The 22,188-nt window shown below is 42.9% G+C and overlaps 1 pseudogene across 1 annotated transcript in view; it reads left to right on the top strand.

Annotated features, from left to right (window-relative positions):
* LOC307234705 (eukaryotic translation initiation factor 4 gamma 1-like) overlaps nucleotides 1-22,188 on the top strand; it is a 53,390-nt pseudogene that overhangs the window by 723 nt on the left and 30,479 nt on the right. Inside the window, exons 2-8 of the transcript XR_013844787.1 lie at nucleotides 10,645-10,704; nucleotides 10,819-10,927; nucleotides 11,080-11,169; nucleotides 12,728-12,760; nucleotides 13,856-13,876; nucleotides 15,561-15,755; nucleotides 16,330-16,429. The product of XR_013844787.1 is annotated as a eukaryotic translation initiation factor 4 gamma 1-like (transcript). The remainder of the gene's footprint in view (nucleotides 1-10,644; nucleotides 10,705-10,818; nucleotides 10,928-11,079; nucleotides 11,170-12,727; nucleotides 12,761-13,855; nucleotides 13,877-15,560; nucleotides 15,756-16,329; nucleotides 16,430-22,188) is intronic.

The following is a 22,188-nucleotide window of genomic DNA, read 5'->3' on the forward strand; positions in this document are numbered from 1 at the left end:
ATCACAGCTAAGATAATATTCTGAGTTATTGCAGTCCATTGTTTTAGACATGTAGCATCCGTTGTACTGTATCTGTACGACTAGGTGAGCTGACATTCACTACTGTACATACACACATATTCATATATATTTTTTACTTATATTGTTTGACCGTTTTATTATGACTTTGTTCTATTTTTGTTCCTCTGACTTTGTTTTGTACAGCCCTTGGACTTAACCCCTTATCATTTCACTGCATGAAACACATGTACTTGTGTTACCTAAAGCGCAGTGTCTGTAGATTCTTTCCTTCTCCTGTCAGTGTAACATGGCTAACGGCAAGCCAGAGGTTCAGCTGCTTCATCCGTAGATGCAGTGTATGAAAGCTGAGGTGCGTGCATGCATGTGTTTGGATAAAATGTTTTTGTGTATGTGATTTGTCTCATGGCGTCATGAGACGAGTTGTGGCGGGGTTAAGCTGGCTGCTGCTGCAAGGTGCGCCGCTCGTGCCAAAGCAGGATAAACCACGTGGTTTCTGCTCAGGTCTGGGCCTTCGGTTTCAAACCGCAAAACGCAGTCACAGGTATAGGCTGTTTCATAGGGTCATTTAGAAAACCCTTTAAAAACCAGATTATGTGGCAGAAGATGTGGCTGATGATCCCAATGTCCTATCAATGCCGGTGTGTGTGTGTGTGTGTGTGTGTGTGTGTGTGTGTGTGTGTGTGTGTGTGTGTGTGTGTGTGTGTGTGTGTGTGTGTGTGTGTGTGTGTGTGTGTGTGTACACACACAGACAGTGCCAGTATAGTTAATTTCACCAGGAACTGTGTCATGTTTTAATTCCAGTGCTTGGAAATAGGCTTACGACAGGCAGACACACTCAAATAAATGATTTAAAACATCTCATTATAGCCGCAAACATATGTGGTCACAGGTTTTGGAGTACGAAATGTGTCATTCCAGAACATGTCTATTGATATCCATCTTCATAACATGTTGGCTGGCGCTGGGATGGTACTGATGTCAGGACCACACTGACATTTTGGGGTCAGTTTCTGACCCCAAAATGGACACTATGTACTTCAGATGGCACCAATAGATGGAGGAAGGCAGAGCTCCGTACATTGCTTTGGTCGCTGTGTTGGCTCGGCTATGGTCACTCGAAGTCTGTGGGCGATGTTTAATCAGTGAACTTGCATTTCCAAAATATGTTACGCCTTCCCTCCGCTCAAGTTTTTGCAACAATTCAAGTATCAGAAGGCCATGAGCTTTGGCAAAACCTAATATTATTCCATTTTTTATAAAGCCTATTTTGCTGACTGGCAATGCTGAATTGTATTATATTTCCTTATTTTGAGTAGACACAGTGGCATTTTCTAACCCAGGACATTGCCTATTGTTGGAGGAAAAAAGTTTGAAAGAGATTATAGATGTAATTTTTTTTGACATATAATAATAATTAAAAAAATGTTGTGTATATTATCAAAATATTGCATACATTGTAAGAGCCATTTGAAACCGTTAATCACGTTCTTCAATAACCAAAACCAAAGTATTTTAGATGCTGCTGCCCAGGCATAGTCACATCTTTCGGGTATATTGCACGCGCACAAGCTCCGTCTTGCGACAGACCGGGTGGAGATCGGCCGGCGGTGCACCCAAGCCCCAGGGGGCTGACCGGGGATGAGGAAGGGGAAGGCGCAGTCCATGGCCTCGGGAAGTGGCGAAGTCGGGCGGACGGGGAAACCCTAATGATGGGATGCCGACACCCAGAAAATGATCTTCCATAAGCCACGTTTCAATGCAAATTATGTCAATATGTAATTTAAATGCAACATTAATAAAATAATAATAGGGCTGGTGCTGACTAGCGAGGGTATTAACATTTAACCTACTAGTCGACTAATCGCACACATTCCCAGTGACTACTGGGCATGTGTGGGATTTGCACACATTTTGAGTGTCACTGAGGGAACAGGCTGTGCCATTGAGAGGCAGTGTCACTTGGACTTAACCACCAGCATAGCGTCTCCTCTGCACATTTCCCAGCTTTCATGTTCAATGTAACAGGTCAAACAGTTGACGTTGTGTTCACCGTTGACTAACCATTGTTTGTAGTCTAATCATCCAGAAATTTTACCAGTTTCGTTTCTATTGTTTTTCCAATTTTCACAAAACACTGACACTAGAGAGCAGGACTTATTACCATGTGCCAGGGTATATAAAACCTGTTTTTTACTGTTTTGTCTTTGGTTGGCTAAGTTGCATACTTAGACAGTATTACAGAAATACAACCTTGTAATAGATACACCAAACCTCATTCTTTAGGTGTAGATGCAATGTTCCCCGGACATGTTTTACCCCGCACGTGCATATTTTTTTGCGTGCGATGACATGACATGCGTTCTTTAAGGAAATCCTATCTAAATAATATGTTTGAGTGGGATGTAGATTTCTTAAGCCTGGCACTTGTTCCAAATTATAAAAAAAGATGGCTGGAGGGTGAGGGAATCTGTCAGCTGTCATGGAGATTGACAGCTTTCACACGTCATGGTGGCCCTCACGCAAAGTAAGGCCCGCCTCAGGAAGAAGAATTGACCATTTCGGTAAATTTGACTGAATTTACCGGAACAAAATGTATCAAGCTGGATCTACCAAATGTTGTTTATTTCACAGATATAAGTTTCCTTGCGTATTCCTATCAAATTATTGCGTTTGCAGTAGGGTTGTGGCGGTATGGTTAATATATATATTTTTTTACCCCGGAGAAAAGCAACGTATAACCGGGGTATAGTGGTTTGCCGACAGGGGGAGGGGGCATTTCTTTCTTTTTTTTTTTTTTGTCAGTCAGTGTGCATTATAACAACAGGGTAAAACAGATAGAAGCTTACAAACATTCACAGGGATAATATTTCAATTAGGAATTGAAAAAGATTTATGATTTAGTCGTCCATCGATCGCTATTGACACTGATGACAGATGGTTTTTATATATTTTTATATTGCAGAAGTCCTTGAACATAACATGGAAGACAGTCAATGATTATAACCTAGCAACAATTAATGCGTTTATTTCATATCCTCCTGTAACTTTCAACAGCAAAAAAATATGTATTATTTGCGGTGATGAAGGTAATGAGCTCAATTCTGGCTAATATTGTGTCGGTCCCCCTCGTGCAGCCAAAACAGCTTTGACCCGTCGAGGCATGGACTCCACAAAACCTCTGACCCAAGGCCTTTGCAGCATATTGTTTAAGTCCTGTGAGTTGCGAGCTGGGGCCGCTATGGATCGGGCTTGTTGTTGCAGCACATCCCAGATGCTCGAACTGTATGAGATCTTGAGAACTTGGAGGCCAAGCCAGCACCTTGGCCTCTGTCATGTTCCTCAAACCATTCCTAAACAATTTTTGCAGTGTAGCAGGGTGCATTATCCTGGTGAAAGAGGCCACTGCCATCAGGGAATACCGTTGCCATGAAGGTGTGTACTTGTCTGCAACAATGTTTAGGTTAGGTGTCACCACATCAATATCAGGACACAAGGTTTCCCAGCAGAACATTGCCCAAAGCATCACACTGCCTCCATCGGCTTGCCTTCTTCCCATAGTGCATCCTGGTGCCATCTTTTCCCCAGGTAAAGGGCACACACACCCGACCATCCTCATGATTAAACGCTTGGATTGGCTACAACCCTGATTTTACGAATGAAGAACGACCGTTTTTACTATGCTTTGAGCTGTCTCCAGACAGCCCCATTGAATAAAGCTGAAAGCCCTTTTTAACCAACCAAGTCTCAACTTGGCTCTGACAGGTTGTGATTGGGCCACTAGGGCACCCATCATAAGGCCCGCCCCCCAGTACACATACTGGGTCATACTTATCATACTTATCAACCTGTCATACTTGCTCTGACCTATTATTCAGCTCTTGAGCGTGCTGGTCAGTGAGGCCACCGGTAAGAACTGTTGTTGGTAAAACCAGGCTTGTAGCACAACCCAAACATTTTACTTCATTTCGACCGTGAATTCTTACTATGCCATACTGTATACCCCCATCCCTCACTGACCATTAGGTCAGAGCTGATTTGTCCTATGCAAGCCCCCAAAGGCAGAGACATAGAACCCAGTGTCTGGTTAGTCCATTCTAAGGATCAACTGGCAGGCGTGACCTCAAACCCCAATCCCAGGGTATAAGAAGCCATCCATATGGTCCGGAGGTAAATTATATTACCACCCTACCAGACCTACCGAGATGCTCGTGGTTGGGGAGTCAGCATACAGCTGAGTTTGTCTCACCTGACTGTCACCACCCTCAACCCCGTAGCATAACCCTGTAGGCAGGCTAACATCTGGCAGGTGTCAATAAAGCATGCACCAGTGCTGACGCAGTCATGTCAAGACTGTAGAATCTGGTTAACGTTTGTGCAGTAGCCCAGGAAGCAGCACCACACACCTTGACCGAAACCCATCGTAATAATGCCCACAAGGTAGCCACACCCCTAGTAGAATGCGCTTCGGGGTCTTAAAGGTCTGGGGATTCCTGCCCCAAGGAGGAGCAAGTCAATCGGATCGCTTTCACTGTCTAGTGAGAAAGATGATCTTTGGACAGGGGTTTCCTGATTGTCTGAGATCCATAACAGACAAAAAGCTTGTCGGACTGGCGTACGGCACGCGTGCGCCTCACACAGACCAAAAGCGCCCAGACTGGGCACAGAGTAGTATGCAGCCTCTCGTCCTCCGCTATACAAAGGGAAGAGGAGAAAACAAAGAGAGATCAGTTGTGGTTGATTTGAATCCCGCTTTTATGTTCTTGGGCTGAAAAGCCAGATTGGCTTTCAACGTAACCCTCCTATTGTACGCAACACCAAGCAGGACTGGTGGACGGACAATGCAGCCAAATTTTCCACACATTTTTCTGAGACAAGTGCCTGAAGCAGTGTTGACTTCAAGGACAGAAAATGTAATCCCACCTCCTTGAGAGGCTAAAATGGTGGTCTTCTCAAGGCATTTAACACGGAAACCAGATCCCATTTCAGAGTGAGCAACTGCACACGATGGGTGCCTTGCATAAACCCGGATGCCAAAATGTGACAGCCTGGTGGCTTGCCATCCACTCTATTATGACAGGCCGATATAGCAGCCAGGTACACCTTGAGGGTGAAGGGTGCCATGCCTTTTTCATGCAGGCCTTGGAGGAAACGTGAGTGTGATGCCAATATGACATTTTAATGGGTCATCTCCACTAGTGGTTGACCGATATGGGTCTTTAGATGGTCGATGCCTATATTTAGAGAGCAGTGTGGCAGATTGCTGATATGAAATGCCGATATTGTGTGGTTGTTTTTTTTCACATGATAAAATACAACAATTTATTAATAATAATAATAATAATTATAATAATAATAATAATTGAGACACAAAATTGCTGAACTTAAATTAACATTTATTTAAGCTCAATTATATTGTCTGCATTGTCTGCAGTGCACTTATTTGAAAGAAATGTATCAACTAAATAAATGTCCACAGATAATTAAAAAACAAAACTTTGTAAAAAAACAAAACGTATGAATGAAAAACAAATAATTATAAATAATAAAAGGAATATTAATGAACAGCGTCATATTAGAATTTGTTCAGGAAATAGTCTCCTCTTTACAGAAGTGCAGCATTTATTATTTACAATTAAAGTATTTACTCCAGTTTTTACTAGTCCCCTAGCAATGGAAAGCAACCGAGAGACGTGTCAGCACAGGTTTTTTTTAGAACGGGACAGTCCCTTAACTCAGTCATGTTTAAAAATGTTGTCTTATACATGGACGAAATATATGAAAATAAATAGATTTAAAATAAATACAGACACGGGCTGCGCTGAGGGTGCCCTTGATGTCCACAGGGCCCTTTTTATGTGCCGCATTTTTATGTGCCACTGAGCATCGGGGCGCCCATGATCTGCACTCCGCTGTGTGCTCTGTTCCCTTATTGAACCAAAACTAAAAAGAACTGTTGTGTTTCAAAGATTTATTTCATACATGTTATGAAACAGACAAAAATAAATAGATCTAAATGAAAAAGACAGTAAAATCGCCACTGGACGCACAATGCTGCGCTGTCTGGAGGAGGAAAAAAAAGTTGGTGTGTGTGACTCGCTGTCAGAGAGAAGAGAGAGCGAGGAGGCAGCTGCTACCAGTATATTGACAGTGTGGAAAATGAGTATTGAAACAGTTTCAAATATTCAGAATCGATATGTATAGAAAAATCTCTATTTTTGACACTAGTCTGCAGACATTTTTTTTAATCTGCCTTGTGATCGCAGGCATTAGCTGATGCTGATTATCTCAAAATCGGCAAATATCGGTTGACCACTAATCTCCACGCACCATACACCGGCGCTCAAAGGCTAGCCATTTGGAATTGTAAAGCGCTCTCGTTGACAGGGCTCTAGCGCTCTGAATTATTTCCACCACCTCAATGGGTAAACCTTTGTTTAATCGTTGGTTCTGCTCAGGGGCCAGGCAACCAGTTTCCACTTGTGAGGAGCACAATGGAATATTTACCCCCGCTGCCTGCGTCAGGAGTTCTGACCAAAGGGGGAGCACCCATGGCGTACTCGTGGTGTGGGACCAGGTCAACAAACCAAGTCTGTGTCGGCCACCAGAACCAGTTCCACCCTGTCTTTCCTTACCTTGTCCAGCACCTGCTGCAACAGTGGGAGGTTAGAGAATGCATACAGCCAGGGCACCGTGGTCCAATGGGGGCTTGTAGTTCCGAATGGAGGACCACGAGCCTTGTCAGATCTACATCTGCTCAGCCGAATTGCTGCCGGTTCATGACCATGACCAGTGGTTGAATGCGCCAATCCAACTCTTGCGGTCATCCCCTCGATAATAAATCCGTTCCCAGATTTTGCTTGAACTGAATGTGAGATGTTGACAGGGAACAGAGGGGGGAGTGGATGCCACCCTGGTGATTGATATAAGCAATTGTCGTGGTGTTGTTGGAACATATCAGGACGTGGTGTCACCTCACCCGCAGTGTGAAGTGTAACAGGGCGAACCGGACTACCTCCAACTCCAACACATTGATGTGCCGGGTGTCATAAGCCCCCCAGTGCCCACTGACCATCCGGCCGTTGCATACAGCGCCCCAGCCGTACAGGGAGGCATCGGTTTTTATCACCACACACAGTGTCACCGGACCCCTTTAATGAGGATGCCAAGGGGCAACCCCTTTGGATAGATTTTAACAGGTGACACAATTCTCAGATCCAGAATTGGTCCTGGAAGAGCTGTCTTTTTTTTTTTTGTGAATGAAGAAATATCTGCTGTAAAAACCAAATCAAATCTCTCCCTGTCCACTACCGGGTGAATGGCACCCTTCTTCATTAAGGATTGAATTTCCTGTTCCAGGATAGTGGACATTGAGTCCAAGACTTTGTCAATGTGACTCCAGCAAACGCCAGTGGACGGAGGGCAAACTGCAGCACATAGCCCTTTCGTTTCATCCTCTCTACCCAGGGAGAATGCGCATGCGCATCTCCATATGCTCACACAAACAGAGAGGCATGCTCTTGTTTCTTTTGCCTGGCTCGCGACGCGGGGACTGGGTATGTCGGGGAATGAAATTCCTCAATGCCACCGACGACTCCTGCTGCCGCTGAAATGAATGGGACCGAATAGGCCCGAGTGTCCAGGAGCCTATTCTTCTCCTCACATATGTGAGACAGGTTCAGCCATAGGAGGTGCTGTGTCACCACTGAAAACCCTGCATCGTGTGCCACACCCTTGGCCATCATGAGGCAGAAGTTGGTTAAATCCTCCAGCACAGGAAGGGGACGCGGGCAGGGAGGCAGATCCCCAGCCTCCGCAAAATACGCCTTGGCCAGGGTTTGGGGTCTGCCCAGAGGATCCCCAGCTGAGCTACGACTCGCTCCAGGAGGGTGCAGTACCTCGTGGTGGTAAGGCCCTTGGGACGGTTTGTGAGCAGCACCTTGCACCTCCTCAACTGCCCCCTCCCACCCTCCTCGGAGCCCTATTGGGCTGCATGGACGTCCCGCCACTCCTGGTGCATGGCTATCTACTTCTGATCCACCTGGCACGGATGCTGAGGGGGATCAAGAGAGGCGGAGAGCATGACCTCGAGACAAGGCCCGAGCTGGCCTCAACACTAACTTTTAAAAGACTGGCAACCAGGCATCAGTCTTTGGTTACCGAAACTGAAAATATGGTTGCCATTTTTAGTCACCTTATATTTTGAGTAATTAAGATACTAGGGATGCAACTGTAGACGGTATGTTATGGAACCGTTTGGTACACCCCGCCCCCCCCCTTCGAGGTCGACCGGACACGTTGGCGCAGTGTACAGGTACAGTGCAGCGAGCAGTAAGTGCTGCTTCCGATTGATTCCATTGGCCACATCAGCCATGCAGGCTGCATGCAAGCCTTTTCAATAGAAACACGAGATAAAGCTTTTGTAAAGAGTGCAATCATTCAAGGTGTCCAGTCGGAAAATAACCCCCTGGGATGGCCATGTCCCTCTTTATCACAAACTTCTCTTCAAACACTCCCACCACTTTGTTTGTGAATGATGCAATTCTTTGGAACGGCTCTTTTGTAGGAATGAAGGGAACTGTCGTTGGGTGATCAGTAGGGGTGTCACCATTCTCCAAATCCACGATCCGATTTGACTTTTGATTTCAAGGTCACAATTCAATTTGATTTTCAATTGAAACATATTTTTTCAGCACTGACGGCTATGCCATTGTTAGACTATCGAGTCTTGTTCTAGAATGAAAAACACTTGTTTCTCAATAAGTAACTTTTATTTTAATATCAAAAATTATAAATAATAACACAAATATGAGAATATTTAAATAATACACCTAAACAGTTAAAAGCTTTCGCAAAACCAGACGTTAGAATAAAAAACAATAAGTTACTTATTACACTACTTTTAAGTTACTCTCCAAAATAAGCTCAGAAAAATGCTATGCTATAAGCTAGCCGGGAGCTCCCCTTTTTTTGCCAGAGGGGAAAGCTGGTAGTAAAAGGAAAATTACTACCTGCAGCTCCAATCAGTATGATATTTTCTTCAAATAAAGCAAATAAAAACTCCAGATTTAATTTACTCAGTTTCCTGCTGCTGCCCTGCTGTGGAACAGATCGCTCCTGAAAAAATCCTGCCCGCGTTCCCACGGCCCGGTTGCAAATGCCCCACGGACCGTGCCGGGCCGGTGGTTAGGAACCTCTGCACTAGAGGACATTCCGTCTGTGATGGTCGGGTTATTTCCCACTTTCATCACCACATCTGAGACGCACAGAGGCGCACTCTCCCTTGTACCCACAGTGAAACGCCAGGAGAGAGGGAGACGCGCTTGTGCGTCTGCGCCGACGTGGACTTATTTCTTTCTGATGTGTGTTCACTGCACAACAAACTGGATGAGTTTATATTGAACTCTCTTGTTTTTTTGTTTTTTTTGTAATTTGTAACAGCTCGCCCAACTCCAAACCAAACTTCATGAATGTTGGTTCGGAGCTAGGCGAGCCACAGTAAGCTCCCCCCAGCGCACACTGCATTTGTTTGGCGGCTCTTGACCGCCCAAATAAGGCGACCATGTCGCACAATATTACCCACAAAAATACGGGGAGAATCGCGAACCTGTTCGTGATTTCGCAGTTTGTAATTGAATGCTCATTTCGATAGATTTTCGATTTCGGATCATAATCGTGCCACCCCTGGTGAGAAAATATTACACCTGAAACTTGTCTTGTATGTATATGTATATTGATCAGTTTCCAAAGACATCTGAACTTATGCCTGAGGAATTCATTTAAAGTATCTTACGGTCTTGTAATATATTGAATTGTGCCATTGTTATGCAAGTCATGTTGCCTAATAACTTACAGTGCATTTGGAACCCCTTCACTTTTTCCACATGTCGTCACATCACAGCCTTACTCGAAAATTGATTAAATTAATTGTTTTCCTCATCAATCTACACACAATGGCCCACGATGACAAAGCGAAAACAAGCTTAAACACGCCCCCCCAGTCGGTCAGTCGGACTATATGACCTCATTCAGTCCGTCTGGGGACAAGACTTTGAGCTTCTCCTCTGACCCCCCCCCCCCCTTCTACAGCCTTGAACTAAGTGTAGCTCACAGCATCGCCATTCCCCCAAAACACCACAGCTAGTCTGTGACAATCCATGTGTTTCTGAACCTGTGATGTCACCCGTGTGACATTTCTTATCTTTTTTAAATGGGTCTGTTCATAGTAAAATGTTCTGCCATTTCTGCAGTGTTTTTTCTCCTTTACTTGGAGAAGGAAAAAAATCCCAGTTTCATCATGACTCAGGCTTTCTACTCTGTGTGTGTGTGTGTGTGTGTGTGTGTGTGTGTGTGTGTGTGTGTGTGTGTGTGTGTGTGTGTGTGTGTGTGTGTGTGTGTGTGTGTGTGTGTGTGTGTGTGTGTGTGTGTGTGTGTGTGTGTGTGTGTGTGTCAGAGCTAATTATGGCCTATGCTACACAGACTGTTCATTCTCCCATTATTTAAATCACATAATGTTAATTACTCTTATCTTTAACTTGATATTGCTACATCTTTTCCTGCCAATGTTTTTCATGATTTCTCTCGTCTGTCTCTCTCTCTCTCTCTCTCTCTTTCTGTCTGCCCTAGGAAAAACACTTTCCCCACAGTGTCTCCCCAACACGAGGGACCTGAAGACGGTTAATAAATGTAGGTGCTAAATGCAGCGAGTTGTATCTGGGCATGGCACGACAACTTAAGACATTTTTCAAATTCATCCACTTTCGTTCAACAGTTTATATTTCTAGTATTCTTCGCATTCAGATTTGTGCACAGGTCCGTGCCGCCCCCCCATGCAGAACCCCATGAAATGAATAAAGCACCACAGCCTATAACAGGACCCCCCTCCGCCCCCTCCCCTGGCCTCTCACAGGTAAGGGACCAAAATCATACCCCCTTTTTACTAAACTGTCACTACTGGGAACTTTGGTGTTGCTTATGACCTGTGTTGCATTTATAGCCCACTTCTTTCCCTGCTCTCCTTTAATTGCCCTTCCCCTCTCTCTCTTTCTCTCTCTCTCTCAGCCCTCCTTCCCCCCCGGGCAACCCCCATCTGTACTTTTTGCCACCTCCACCCCACCTCCACAAATGAACCCCACACCACAGCCCCGACAGGTAGGCCCATCCTCTGCACACACCACCCACATCACTGCTGCACCTGTACTGTGTTTATGAGAAATGCAAATGATTAGATTATTAAAAACGTAACTCTTTTGCACATTCTTCCTGTTCTCTGCTAAATGTGAACCAGAAGATACACTCAACTCATTTTGTTGAGACACATGACAAAGATCATGTGTCTGATAGGAAGTCTGTAACACTATTAATAAAGCTATGTCTAACAAGGTTTCCCCCAGAAAAGTTGTTGGGCTCGGTGACAAGTACGGATAAAGCACCGTTATGCACGGTGCTTTGTTTTATATAAGTCAACTGAGTCAAATAAAACACAGCTAAAATAAAAACACAATGTTTTTATTTTCTTTAATTATAGGAATGGAACAAGCGATTGCTTCCTCTCCAATGAGGGAGACACGGCCGCAAATTGCGGCCCAATCGTTCCCTCGGAAGACACAGAGGACTCAAAATATGCTTGCATTTTTGATCAACGATATCAAATTATCTTGAGGGCTTTAATGCGTGATCAGAATGACAGATGAATAGATCCGGGGCAATTTGTTTTATTCTTATTTTTGTTAACACAAAAACAAAACATTTGTCTTTCTGTACTTTTCATATACTTTTCACATGTTAATTGATAACTAAAAGGTTGTATGAACTGGACATTATCTGTCGTGAAAATTTTTACAACCTGACTCCTGAGTTTCAGTGCTACAATGAAATTAGATTTGACCAATTTTAAATAATTTGAAAATCTGAATGTGGTGGTCAATGTTGACATTTTGATAACAAATAAAATAAAAAACCTTAATACATAAAAAAACAAAAAAAACAAACAAAAAAAACCACTGATGCTTAGGCCCGGCAGGGGTTCAACTTAAGCCCGACAGCCCGGCTTTGAATACACTAGGGGAAACCGTGACTAAGCTATGTTTTGAATCTAAATCCCCATCGTTGTCATCCGAGTAAAATATCAACCAGATTCCAGTCACACGCAAGCTGTGAAATGCCGGCCAGTTGCCGGTTGTTTTCTAAAGCTCTGCTGTCACGTGTGTGTGTGTGTGTGTGTGTGTGTGTGTGTGTGTGTGTGTGTGTGTGTGTGTGTGTGTGTGTGTGTGTGTGTGTGTGTGTGTGTGTGTGTGTGTGTGTGTGTGTGTGTGTGTGTGTGTGTGTGTGTGTGTGCAATAAAATGTAAAACATGGCAGGATAATGGAAAATAAACTTGAAAATCTTAAAAAGCTGTGTAAACCTGAAATATTAACTGTTGGTAAATGGCAGCACACATGCCAGTTGGTACCGAGCGCGTAGCATAGAGCCCACTCACACCTACGGTGACTATTCCTTGATGTGTGCGTTGTTAGATCAGAACTTTCAGATGCTCGGGAAAGTGTAGAATTTCAGAATTCCAGCTCCTACTACTGTTCAACTTCTCTCAAAGTCAAGCCTTTGCATTTTGAGTCGAGTCAAAAGGCCGCAGCCGGTCCAGAAGGAGGCTGGTTAGCTATTGTGTGGTGTTCTTTAACCTCTGTCCTGTCTGCCTCTCCTCTTCCTCCAGTTTGCCCCAGGGCCCCGGCCTATACACCAACAGGTACTAACAACACGTCGTGGTGGGGGTGGGGTTATTTATTTATCCATTGAATTATTTGTTTATTCAATGCATGAGCAAACCAGTGAATACTTGGAGAGCCTCCTCAGGCGTTTGTTGGGCCAGAATGCTTTGTCCTACTATCAGAGCATTTCCACTCCCAGTTCTGAGGAAATGTCTAATAAGCCGAGTTTACCATTTTTTTGATATTCTGTTGTCAATGTGGGTGTAAAAAAAACTCTTATGAAGAATGACATTCTCTTTCATTCCATTGCCTTGTTTAGGCCATACATAAGCTCCTCATAATTTATTTGGGTTCATAAGGTTTCCTGTATACAGCTCTATTTTTTTCTAAAATTGAAAGATATCTTAGTTTCCACATTAAATAGGCAACATCGGCATTTTATTAATTATGGAACCATTGCTCTTCTATAAGTGATTTATTTTCCTCAGGTGGTAAAATCTATTATTAGATCTAAGAACTAATTTACCAAATTTATTTGAAAATGATAAATGATTTAACCCTATTTTTTGTAGACAATCCAGTACATCCATTTTTTTTTTTAAATCGTATCCACCGAAAAGACATAATGAAAAATGCATTTAAAATAAGTCTTGGATGACGAATTGAGACAAATTTTATGATTTTGCTTCACAATTGAACTGTCATCTCTGTCAGATGCCACAGTAGCATCTAGAAACTGAAACTGAAGTTAAATATGTGTAGTGAGCGATAGAATACACTGACAATAATAAAGAAATTCAGGACATTGTGATAATTGGCTGTAGAACCAAATAATCTATAAAAAAATCTGATGCTTACTGTAGTCGAAACAAATTATGGCAGTTGAAACAATGTTTTAGTTTTCAGTGAAGCTTTATTTCATTTATTTATTTGTTTGTTTGGGGGGGGTGCTGGTTAATTTTGGCATGCTGCATGTGAAAACACTGCTTGGCTCAGCATTGGATGTGTATGGGTGCTCTGCTCTGTAACTGATTGTGGTGCTCTCTCTTTCTCTTTTTTTTTCTTTTCCTCTCTCCTCTCCTCTTGCTTCCATCCGATGTGTTTGTGTGGTCTGTGTTTTTGTGCTGCTGAAGGGAGGCTTCAGGTCACTCCAGGTAACTCACCTTACTCTCTCCTCCACCTCTCGTCTCCACATTCATTTGTAGCTCAGTAATTGCGCGTGTGTGAGTGTGGGGTAATTTGGCAGCGTCAGGCTCTGGTGAGGCTGGTGTCATCGTGCTGGCTGTGGCTATGCTTCCAGTTGGATGCCAGCCACCGATTCATGTGTGGGTCATTCTCATTAAACCACCATAAAATCAATTGATACACATATTCCCAGAGAATGTGAGAAAAATAATTAAAATATTGAAGTGCACAGTTTTTAACTATGATATTATTTCAATGTTTTTTTCTGTGCTTTTCTTATCAAAATAATAATTAGTGTAACGTGTCCGGGTAAGAAGACACAGTAATGTACCGTAACAATATAGTACCTCATATTTTTGAAATAATGTGATTTTTTTTATTAATTTTAAACATATAGTGAGGGAATGTAGTGATGGAGTACACATTTTTGCACTGTCATTGTTTGCTTAGCTAAAATGCATTAATTTCCATAACAGCCATCTTTAATTGCTTGGACATGTTACAAATGTTTTAATAAAAAAAGCACAGAAAATGAACGTTAAAATAATGTCATAGTTAAAAACAGCTCAGTGAGCCTTGTAGCAGGCATTGTGTACTTTAAAGGGGACCTATTATGAAAAACTCACTTTTTCGGTGCTTGTACACATTCATGTGTCGGCTGATGAGCCTAATAACACACAAACTGTGAAATAAGACAGGTTTACAGACTCAGTCTTACAGACCAGAACAAATCTTTTCAAAGAAAGAGGAATTAGTAACAACTGTCCATGAAAAAATAATTCTGTTGTGTGTGTACACGGTAGGTTGGTGGCTGCACTGCTGGGAGTTTCTCCAAACAAAACCAATAAATACTGGGTTTTCATTGTCGATGTATTGTTATTTTATTTTAAGATGTTTACTAATTGAATGAAACAAAAAATCTCTGTGCAGTGTCCTCCACAAGCAAAAGTCAGAACAAACCTTGAAATGAGGTCTTGTAGATCTAATATGAGTGTAGAATCAGCAACTGGATTGCTTATTTCTTGCCTCAAATTTGTTCAACATATTTTGGTGTACTGATAATGTGAAATAAGTGAAAGTTTACAGACTTAATACAACCGAACCGCATTGACTCACCGAACCCGGACCTTGTGCTCAAACCCCATTGGCTCACAGAACTAGGGGCCTCAGGAGGGAGGTACTATCCACTGAAACAGACAGCCCTGGAACAGGATGGGGCTAGAGGCATGTTAGAATGGCTAGAATGCATAATCTGAGTGGTATTTTCAGCAAAATAAATTTCAAAAACGGGTTTTGGGGACCTCTGACACCTATATTAACTTGTTGGAAAGGATAATAAGCAATAATATAAGCATAATAAGTTCCCTTTAATATTTAAAATTATTATTTCACATTCTCTGTGAAAATGTGTATCAATTAATTTTGGATATTTTTATGGTGGTTTTGTGAGAATGACCTGGGTGTGGTGTCCACCCCCATGTGCTTATATGGAGATGGCACTGTTTAAGGGGGGGGGTTCAATTTGGAATGCGTCGTTCAGATGTCGTGGAAAGGTCACTGGAAGTTCACTAATGGTGGCAACTCTGTTCTGTTTCCATCCATCTGTCCACCCTCTTCCACCGTACCTTTTCCATTCCTCCCTGTCCTCCACAGCCATACTATGCCAACAGGACCACCCTGCCACAGAGCAGCGGGCCTCGCGGGGTGCCCCCCAGCAGCGTCCCTCGGCCGGTGGCACCCACCCACGTGTACCAGCCGGGCCCCGGCTCCCAGATGATGATGATCCCCCAGCAGCAGCTGTCCTTCCCCAGCTCTCCTCAAGGACCCGCCTACTTTATACCAGGACAGGTAATAGAAAACACGCTCAAAACATGGAATGGGCGTCGGCTTCTTCATCCCGGGGCATGGATTGCTTAACTTGTCAAATAAAAAAAAAAAAAGAAGTACAAAATGCTCAGGATGGACTCCTGACAATCACTGAAATTAAGAAAATGTTTTATTTCTGAAAAATCTCTGATATTATTTAATGGTAATTCCAATGGGGAATCAAGGATCTTGCTCTTCATGACTAAATCTGACTATGATTACTTTTCCTTTTTAAAACTCACACTTATTTTAGATTGTGCAGTAGGGTTGGATTAAAAAAAAAACCCAAAAAAACGATACTCGATCCATGCTGTTACAACTCCATTGTTTTTATTTATTAATCAATTGTTTGGAACTTAAGCAATTACCTATGGTTGACTACCAACTGCTGAAAAGTTTCAAGTTGCAATTTTCAATATGTATAAAATGTCAATATAGCAGTATAGAATCATATCGTAACCCTTTATTGAAATCCAATCGCAGGATCCGGCTGTTATGCAGTCATCCACTGTACTCGATCGACTAAAATTTGGCCCCGTCTCGTTGCATTCCTCAGTACCGGTCGACCTACGTGGCCACACCCCAGCAGTACCCACTCCCAGCAGGCACCCCTGGCTTCTACCCCAGCAGCAGCCCTGCCGAATATGGTACTTATGGTAAGAGGCTCTATGTGGGGCCTCACCTAACACTCACACATTCCTCTATTTTACATAACAAAGAATCAAACCAATTACCAAATCAAACCAATACAAGCACCAACAAGAAATTAGACGGCAGATGCTGACTCTCAGGTTTATCTCAATAACGTACTCAAAAATACTCCTTCCCATGCTCACATACTGCAGATGTCTTTTGTTTTGACTCCAAGTGCTGTCATGCCCTCTAGTGGGGACTGAATGTCAGCACAGTGCCAGAAGTGATGCCCTGCAAAACAAACTTGCTGACCCCCACCACAAAGCATCTGGGCTATGTGCTGGCTTTGTGTCGTTGCTGGCTTATCGCAGACAGGCTGGGCTCCACTAACACACACCATTCCTCTTTTTGAACCTGCTCTTATTTCTGCAGTGTTGTACCAGAAGAGGGCAAATTATTTGCTTGTGGATTGCCTGCATTTATTTCATGTGAACACTTTAATATTTACACTTTAATACAAGTAGTTCACACCACATGCATTATATCTACATTTGTCATTCTGGTTCTCACGCTATTTCCATATTAAGCCGTTATTATAGGAATCTCCATGGGCTGATGTGTGTTTATATGCAAGTTGTATAAGTTCTTCATCAAGCTTTAAAACGAACTGATTAGAGGCGCTGTTCTAAATATTCGTAATAAAAACAATAATAATGTAAGTCGTACATTTTATGGGTGGACTAGTGAGCTAAAGCTATGAGTCTTTTGTCAGAATATGGTTATCTTATGCATTGTTGGAATGCAGCAAATTTGCTTTAGCTGCCAACCTGCCCGTGTGAAAATAACCAAACTGCACAATGTTAGCAATTGCTTTTACGATGTTTGCCCTTGAAATTAAATACGCATGTCAAGTTACAATACAGCATGGGTCTCTATAGATCATTCATACGAGCAGCAGCAGAGGTCTTTACCTTCACTTTTAAAGGCATGACTTTATTGCTGAATATTTGTTTCAAAGTAATTGCTCCCGCAACTAGTGATGTGGTACTTTTGGATCTATGTCCCAAGATGACAGAACCTTTCAATCAGGATTTTCAAGAAGCCAATTGCTGGACATGGGTCATCTTGAAAGCCAGGTCACCATGGCGACCTTAATGTGTCTGCAAAAACCCAGCAGACTCATCATAGCCACAGGATTGTCATTTCAGATACTTTTCCCCACCCCAGATGGACACAGTACTTGTTTATACAGTTTTTTTCATTTTTATTTCATGAAGCAAACTAAATGGCTCATGGTCTAGAAAGACATTAGCTCCTTGTTATTGTGCAATAGTTTGTTTGAAATTTGCCAAAATTTGCACGATCCAATCGGACGTTCATTGTGTTTTGATGGTGTGTACTTTGCTTACATTGGTCCTCGCACAAGTCACATGGTTCATGAGGGCAGGCTGATGTTTGACCCACCTCCACTTTTTGTTTCATGTGAGGATGAGATGTGGCTGCCTTCTATTCTCTGGCTCTATCTCTGTTCCCCATGGATACGACATTGCATTGGTAACAAATGGACTGAAACAGAGATGGCTGACCAGCACGCACACAAACGTGTTCTCATTGGCGTCAAAGCTTTTAGTTGACAATGTTTATGTATAATGCTACATACAACTACAGTAAATCTTATTAACCTCAATCCTAAAACAACATACAATGACTCATAACACTGAATAAAGGCTTGCATGTGCATTATTTGGTACCCCTTATTCATTTAGTCATTTAGAGATTCTGCTTCAGAAAACAAGCTATGATCAGATGAAATCTGATACTAAAAAGTCTTATTTGTGTCCAGATTGATATATGCCTTGTGTTTAATGTGGCTGATCCGTGTATATCAAAAGCTCATCTGAAAATGAAGAGATCACAAATTCCCAATGGAATGACGTCATGCAATTCTCCACTACATAAACCAGCGCTTCCTGTATTATACGGTGGTACCATGGGAAAAGGACAAATTACCTAACTTTAGGCTAAAATGTTGTAACTGTAGTGAAATAACGCCTTACAGAACAGAAGTCAGTATGCAGCTGTCATTTGATTATTGTAAAGGAAACCATGGAACTTATATGGAGCCTTAACTTGTTTCTTCTGTTCTGGAGCTTTGGGGGGGTTTGCTTGTCAAATCGGATGAATGCACTGAGCATTACTGTACTCTATCCCTGCTCTGGAGGGTTTGCTGTAGTCTACAGGTACTGTAGATAGATGGATAGATAGATGGATAGATACTTTATTCATCGTCAGTGGGAAATTGTGGCGTTACAGCGGTTCTCAATAAAAATAAAGTAATAGAAAAAGATGGCACCAACCCTAAAAGTTAACTAAAAAAAGAAAATAGTGGCAAGATACAATCAACCTAAAATAAAAAAGATTTGGTGATTCTGAACACAATGTTCAATGTGTTAAACAAGTGGCAGTCAAAATATTCATTTCATCATATACAGTAGGTGTCTATAGTTAAAACATTGAACAGCCCCATTAAGTTTTTATAGATGCATATCCTTCAAACCTAAAGTCTCATTTCGTTTCTGACTGAGACTAGTTTTCTTGTATAAATATATGACTCAGAACTAGTGGTGTGAGGATTTTGAAAATCGTTCAAAATGAGCATTCAATTCAAACTTGGAAATCACAAGCAAGTTCACAATTCTCCCCGTATTTTTGTGGCTGATATTGTGTGACATGGTCGCCATATTGGGGCGGTGAACATCTGACAGTAAACAAATGCATTGTGTGCGGGCACTTCCGCAGAGTCAACTGCAGCTTTCCCGCCTTCGAACCGACTTTCATGAAGTTTGGTTCAGAGCTGGGCAAGCTGTTGTCTTCTCCGCTAAGGGTCTGCTGCGGCGCATCCCTCAACGCACACTGCACCGCCCATATGTGGATCTGTGGGGGAGCACTGTCCTCCAAAATGTTTTTTATTACGGTCTTTCTTTATTGGAATTTACAGTCAATTTATGCGATTTAAAAACATGTAAAACTAGGGATGTTAAAATGTGCCGACTAAACCACTGACCATCTCCATGTTCTGTGTATACACTAAAATCATAGACATTTTTTTTTTTTGTAATAGCCTGTTAAAATCATTCAAAATTAAATGAAACACTTATGGTACTGTTGTCCAAATGGGAGAGGGAATGTGCGAGTATGTGCAGGTGCACCTGCACTACACCACTGACGCGGCCCAGCGGTATGCGCTGCAGGAGTTTGGCATTCTCACTTTGCCTGCTTAAAAATGGCAACTTCAAAGAAGATTTGAAAGGTCTGACGAAACCCAGATGAAAAGTCCCTCCACCTTGGCCAGCACCCATAGAGGCTCAGGCCCACCACCACCTCCACCCAGTCCGCCAGGCGTGGGTTTACTCATTTATATATTCACATTTACATTGATTTATATAGTTATTGCCTCGTTTATTTATTTCAGGATTTATTTCATAGGCATATTTAATTTTATTTGCTTGCTATGTCCACATTGATCCTCTTTGTGCGCACAACTGAATGAGCGGCATATGCTGCTGCTCCGTCTGACGCCCTCTGGCGCTAGGGGTGCAGACCGGGACCCGGTGACTTCTGCTGCACTGTCCCTTGCCCCGTCTCTTCCGGCACTATCATGGCTACATTCAGGAAATGTTCTGCATGTGTGAAAAGCGAAACTCACTAGCGGTGCCGGAAAGGTTATCCCTGTAATTTACTGGGAACTACAGTATGTGTGAAAGGGGCTAAACAATGGCATAGCCGTCACTGCTGGAAAAAAAAAATCTGAAATCGAAAGTCAAAACAAATCATGCATTTGGAGAATCGTGACACCCCTACTCTGAACTATTTTTTCCACAAGTGATATAAAAATTTGTTTGAAAGAAATGTCCCCCCCCTCTGTTGCAACAAACTCACAAGGTTAAATCCACATCGCACCCCTCCAACCCTGTAGGTGGCGCCTTCTCTCTGATGCCACAACCTTTTCTTTCCTTGCTCTTTTTATTTTTTGGAAGAAAAAAAATTACCTCCACAAACACGCACCAGCACATACACCCTGCTGTCATGATCTCAACCTCCCCCTCCTCAAACCAACCTTATGATGGGCTGTAGACTTGGCAGCCGGCTCTAGGATATCAGATCAGGTTTACCAGAGAGCCCTGCACATCCTCAGTGGACGTTGAGGGCTGTCCATTGAGCCTTCTGGCTAGTACTGGCAGGGCAGGCCTAAGGAATGGGAGGGAGGAAAAAGTGGAAGGGAGGGAAGGGAGGAGCGAAGTGAGCAGTGACAGAGTAGTCTTTATCAGGGCCACCTGTGGGAGCAGATGAAAGAAAATGAGAGGGGGTTTTAGAACCCCTCTTGCTCTCTCTCCCTCCCCTCTCGACTTCCTCTCGTTGGGTTTCTCGCTCTCCCCGCACACATACTTTCATTAGGAAGTATTCTACATGGGGAGCCGCACGTCTCGTGATGAGGAGGAGCCCCAGGGTAGGTTGTCGCCAAAACATGGTGTATCTCCTGACTTATCTACTTTTATACCCCCACCCCCAAAACCCGCCCACTTCCCTCCTTCTCCGGCTCCCTTTATGAGTCATATCTCAAGCCTTTTTATTTATTTATTTAGAGGCTTGGGACGCTCTCCAAGGAAAGTTCTGCCTTTCCTTTCTGGTTTGCAGCATGCTAGCCTCTCCTCTTGCCCAGTGGCTGTGGGTTTCGGACTATATTTAGGTCTGTCCCACTCCTGGTCAACAATGTAGACTCAGTAATGTGAGTTGGACCGAAATGCACATTAGGAGAGGGAGAGAGCGAGACAGGCGGCACACAAGCTCACAACTTATGTCTGGGAAAAGCTACAGGTCTGAAAAAAGAGGCCACTTGTGTCTGAGGATTTTCTTTTTCCTCTTTCCTGCTCATTTCCTTCCTTCCTTCCTTCCTTCCTTCAAAGTGAAGGAGAGAGGATCTGAGTGGGAAAGTTGCGGCCTGTTCAGGCTGATTCAAACGGCAGCTGAGGCCAGGTAACGTCACTAAAGAGCTGGACTACTTGTTGACATAATCGATTGGTAGGGAAGATACTGGGTCTTTCAACTTAGGGGGCCTTTGATTCTTTGTTTTGGTCATGGTGGAAGCTTTGCTAATGATATCTATATATGTGACCCACCGCAGATTTGAGGTACTTTTTCACGTTATTTGAAAGTGGAGAATCAGAGCTTCAAAACAAGGTGTGACTTGTGCGAGTCAAGCAAATATTTTTAAAGCTATGGCTTGTTAATGATGAGGCTGCAGCAAACTGTGTTTCTTAGATATTCACCCTCAGAGTTTCCCCAACACTTGCTTCATTCAGCCAGCTCCCAGAATGCAAATGGTTTGGAGGATCAACAGGCTACATGGCTACTTGCCACATGGCCACTTGACACCCTGCTGAATTAGCACATGGCACCCTGCTGAATGGGGCAATCTCTATATTGTGCTTGTGTTTTTTTTGGGGGAATGTTGAACAACTTCATCGACATACAACAGCTTTGTTTTTACAAAAAGCTTTTAATTAACAGTAATTATATAAATGTTTTATAAAAGCAGAATTATTTAGGAGTTTAAAAGTGCGGACAACACAAGAAAATGTACAGTCTCAATAATATTAGTCTTTGTATAACAACCTCAGTGTGTCATTTAATATATAAATGTGCGTATGCCAAATATCTTCAAAATTCTTGGAGTTATTATGTGGGCTAACCCCAACCCTCCCCCAGCTACACTCTGAGAGCC

The sequence above is a fragment of the Zeus faber genome (genome assembly GCF_960531495.2).
Source record: "Zeus faber genome assembly, chromosome: 9".
Taxonomy (NCBI): Eukaryota; Metazoa; Chordata; class Actinopteri; order Zeiformes; family Zeidae; genus Zeus; species Zeus faber.